At 42.7% G+C, this 4,989-nt stretch overlaps 1 pseudogene; it reads left to right on the top strand.

Annotated features, from left to right (window-relative positions):
• Positions 1 to 521: 521 nt before the first annotated feature.
• Positions 522 to 4,306, top strand: LOC109567603 (mitotic checkpoint serine/threonine-protein kinase BUB1 pseudogene; annotated as a pseudogene).
• The last annotated feature ends 683 nt before the right edge of the window (positions 4,307 to 4,989 follow it).

Genomic DNA, 4,989 nt, shown 5'->3' with positions numbered 1-4,989 from the left:
GGCTGCAATCACCAACTGCAGTGATTTTGGAACCCCAAAATAATAAAGTCTGTCACTGTTTCCATTGTTTCCCCATCTATTTGCTATGAAATGATGGGACCAGATGCCATGGTCTTAGTTTTCCTAATGTTGAGTTTTAAGCCAACTTTTTCACTCTCCTCTTTCACCTTCATCAAGAGGCTCTTTAGTTCTCCTTCACTTTCTGCCATAAGTATGGTGTTATCTGTATACCTGAGGTACTGATATTTTTCCCAGCAATCTTGATTCCAGCTTGTGCTTCATCCAGTCCAGCATTTCTCATGATGTACTTTGCATATAAGTTAAAATAAGCAGGGTGACAATATACAGCCTGACATACTCCTTTCCTGATTTGGAACCCATCTGTTGTTCCATGTCCAGTTCTAACTGTTGCTTCTTGACCTGCGTACAGATTTCTCAGGAGGCAGGTCAGGTGCTCTGGTATTCCCATCTCTTGAAGAATTTTCCACAGTTTGTTGTGAACAAATTCATCAGAGCATCTAATGAAGGAATTTTTAGATAAGAAGTGATATCACAATGACCCAAGGTTCATCAATTATTGTTTAAAATTTGCCGAGTGCAATAGTGACCATCACCAGTTTTTGAGTTTCTGTACAACCAGGGGAGCAGAACCTGGTCAGCTCCTCTGTCAAACCTAGGGAGCTACTGCAACAACAGTACAGGATGTTTCAGACACACCTCACTGAAACCATTTGCCAACTCCAGCAAGAACCTCAGAACCTCTGCTTGATGCTCAGATTTTAAATCAAAGGTAACTCAAAATCAAATCCAGGAAATAGCCTGCATTTCTAAGAATCAGAGTCCACAACTTTCTGGAGAAACACCTGCAGCTGGTGATAAAGGGTCGAACATGGAACAAAGGGTGATCATGATTTCTAAATCAGGATATTCTGCACACCCATCTAAGCTTATGACAAAGCTTATGTTCAGCAGTTTGTCATGTTTTGCAAGGAGAAGCTTATTCGCCGAGAATTGGAGTTTTCTTTCAAAGAGCTGAGAGCCCAGAAATACAATCTATGGAGAAAGCATGAACAATGGGTAAATGAAGAGAGACATTATATGAAAAGGAAAGAAGCAAATGCTTTTGATGAACAACTATTAAAACAGAAAATGGATGAGCTTCATAAGAAGTTACACCAAGTAGCAGAGATGTCTCATGAGAACCTTCCCTCTTCCCAGGGGATGTCTGAAGTCAGTCCAGCATGTCTGGGGCCACACACAGACTCCCAGCAGGAACTAAGAGCTCTGAGTCTTCCAGCCATCCCTCAGCAGACCTCGAAGAATGTGGACAAGAAACCCAGAGAGGCAACTTCTATTCCTCTCATGGCAAGTGCTGTCACCACTGCTCTGTTGTTCCCAGCCATCAACCAGAGTGTAGCTTGCCTGGCTCCTTTGGCAGGCCAGCCAGTGATGGACGCCATGTTTTCAGGGGTCAGCAAAGATGCCAGGTGTGTGAACAAAAGTACTCATGAATTCAGGCTACACAGTGGAGCAGAGGTCAAAGGAGGGTGTGAAACACAGAAGTTATTAACACAAGTTCCTTTCACACAACTCCAAACATATCACTGGCACTCATTCAGGCAACACCATCCAAAGTGTAGCCATCACCCACCGTGCACACAAAGTAAGCTCTTGGTTTCATCGTGAATATGTTTCAGGCTCCTACAGTTCCTGATATTTCTGATGACAAAGAGGAATGGCCATCTCTAGGTCAAAATGAAGATGCGTTTGAAACCAAGTTTCAAAAAAATGTAACATCTTCTGGGGCTTGGGGAGTCAGTAAGATCATCTCTTCTTTGTCATCTGCTTTTCCTGTATTTGAAGATGAAACAAAGAAAAGTATGGATTACCACAGCCAAAAAATAAACTTGCAGGAGCCAGGACCTTTGGAGAACATTCCATGAGCTGGTTTCCTACAAAACCAAATGAAGTGCCTCACACTGATGAGTTTCTGGATGATTCAGCTGTGGGGGGTGTCCACTGCAACAAAAGCCTGGCACCCAGCCCCAAGAGCCCAGGAGACTTTAGGTTCGCCATGCAGCTCGCATCTATGCCCTTCCACAGGCTTCCCGTGGACTCCATGCACCCACTGGAAGATAAAGAAAATATGGTAGCACACCAGCACACCCATGTGGCTTTGGATTCTTTCAAAAGAAACAAGGTGGAACCCTTGAAAGAGAAAGTTCAGTCCAATTGAAGAGATAAGTCGAGACTTAGTGTGCCCCACAGATGTCCCTTCTGCGTCCTTGCTCCGTCTGGGCCAGCTTGCTGCAGCCATGCTGACCAGCAAGGCAGAGTGGCAACCCCTGACTTTGCCATTGCAGAGGATCCGTCAGAAGCCAGCGCTGGGCTCCAGGCTGAATCGATGCAGGCTGGCTTGCTTGGGAATGTAGACGCTCCAAACTTCACTGTTGAGAGAATTCCTGAGATGAGGAGTTGATTCTCAAACTTTAGCTGGGCTTTCTAAACCAGTGAGTTCCTATCCAAATACTTATGAATGGACATGTAAGCTTCCAGCCATCAAGCCCAAGACTGAATTCCAATTAGGCTCATTGCTGGTCTACGCTGATCACCTTCTTGGAGAAGGGGCTTTTGCCCAAGTCTATGAAGTTACCCATGGAGATGTGAACAATAGCAAAAATAAGGAGAAATTTGTTCTATATCTGTACAATATAGAAGTGAACTTTAGAAAAAAAGTTAAGCTGATGCAAGTATGTTAAATGGAGAACACTCCTGAACTCCAGGTGTGCACACTCTCCAAAACAATGCCATCCAGATTCCAAATGTCGAGGGCCCTCAATGTGAACAGGGAGCCAAAAAAAAAAAATCCATCTTACAAAGGAAATTGAGCATCCTACATTGGTTCAATGAAGTGGTGGACCAACTGCACATTCCAGAAGGAGAATTGCTTTCTGCTGTCTTCGAGCAGTGGAGGAAGAATACATTACAATAGATGGCACTTACTCTGTATATGACTGAATTAAGAATTCTGTACATTGATATATTACTAACCACTGAATAGGGGGAAATCAGACTCAGTTAACAGTCCCCTTCCTCTCTTGAAATCAACACTGCAGCACCGCCCTGTCTTTAGGAGAAAGTATCTCACTGGTGTGAAGCAATGCCACCTTCCTCCACTGCGACCTCACAGACACTCCCTGTAACACAGACCCAGAGCTGTGGGCATCTTGGACTCAGTAAGATTTTGCTTGTTTCTGTGGTTTGTGTCATGGACTGTTCAAGTGTGTGTGTCCTCCCTGCCTCTCTGGAAGCCATGACCACAGCTGGTCTTTCCCTCTCTCTGGGTGGATGGGCTCAACGGTCATGGAGGACTGGGTATATTTTAAACGTCCAGCTGACTCCTGGATGTTGGCTGGTGGACCCCAAATACACCTTGAAAATGCCGAGGCTAGCATTCTGACATACAGCTTTAGAAAATGAGCAAACTCTCAGAGACCAAAAAATGACTTTTGATTGGAAAGTACCCAATGACTTTGGAGGTGGAAAATAGGAGGTGGTGGAAGCTGACAAAATGAGTCTGAATTCATTTGAAAGATTGAATGCCAGAGAGAAGTCAAGAAATGCTCTAGAAATTGAGAGAGAGACATAGGCCCCTCCCATCCTTCTCCCATTTAAACATAAAATTATTGAAATTGAAGCTGTGATTTTGGTACAAGAATAGACAGATCCATGAAACAGAGTGGAGATTTAAGTAAAAATTTGTCTCTATACAGCATATATTAAAAGTATTGTTATAATCAGCATAACATATGTTCAGCTGCTATAACAAAGAGCCCCCCGTCCCCGCAGTAAGGCACTCAAATGCAAAACAGATTTTTTTCCCTCCAACTGATAATAGCCTAGAAGTGGGTGTAGGGGTCCAGGGTGGTCATAGGCAGCTCTGCTTCATGTGGTCATCCAGAAACCCAGTTATATCCATCTTATTGTGCTATCACCCCTGGGAAACATCCTCACCCAAGTGGTCAAAGCTGACTCACCAGCACAAGTCTATATTTAAGACTCTGGGAAGGGGGAGTAAGAGTGGAGGGGAAATGGGGCTTCCCTGGTGGCTCAGTGGTAAAAATAAATCCACCTGCCAATGTGGGAGACAGATTCAATCCATGATCCAAGAAGATCCCACAAAACAATTTAAAAGAAAAGAGTGGAGGGGAAGGTCAAAGAATTGAAAAACTTCTGAGCACACAGAGATTTGTACACAAATGTTCAGAGCAGCATTATTCATAGTAGCCAAAAATCAGAAACTTGAATTTTCAGACTCAAGTTTTTGGACATCAGTCCATCAACTGATGAATGGATAAAGTGTGGTATACCCATACAATGAAATATTATTCAGCAATTAAAGAAAATAAAATACTGATACATGCTGATATGGATGAATCTTGAAAACATTATGCTAAGTGAAGGAAACTAGACACAAAGGTCAGATATACTATGATTCCATTTATATGAAATGTCCACATTAGGCAAATCTGAAGAGACTGGGAGTATTGTAATTAGCAGTTGTTTAGGGCCAGGATGGGGAGCAGTAATAGGAAGTCACTGCTAAGGGATGCAGAGTTTCCCTTTGGAATTATGAATATGTTCTAAAATTAGATAGTGGTGATGGTTCACAACCCTGAATACATTAAAAACCACTGACTTGTATACTTAACTTTTTCTAAACTTTTATTTTTTGGCAGCATGTGGCATCTTAGCTCCCCAGCCAGGGATCAAACCTGTGGTCCTGCCATGGGAGCACAGAGTCTTAACCACTGGACACCAGGAAAATTGCCTATACACTTTAAAAGGGCAAGTTTTATAGTATGTGAATTATACCTCAAATCAAGCTGTTAAAAACTTACAGTACAGTTGGACCCTCTTATCCTACTCTATGTGTGACAATTCCAGTATTTCAAGGATTTAAACAAAAAACTAGAAAATTTGAAATTA

This window comes from Bos indicus, chromosome 13 (genome assembly GCF_029378745.1).
Source record: "Bos indicus isolate NIAB-ARS_2022 breed Sahiwal x Tharparkar chromosome 13, NIAB-ARS_B.indTharparkar_mat_pri_1.0, whole genome shotgun sequence".
NCBI lineage: Eukaryota > Metazoa > Chordata > Mammalia > Artiodactyla > Bovidae > Bos > Bos indicus.
This window is presented reverse-complemented; position numbering and strand designations above follow the sequence as displayed.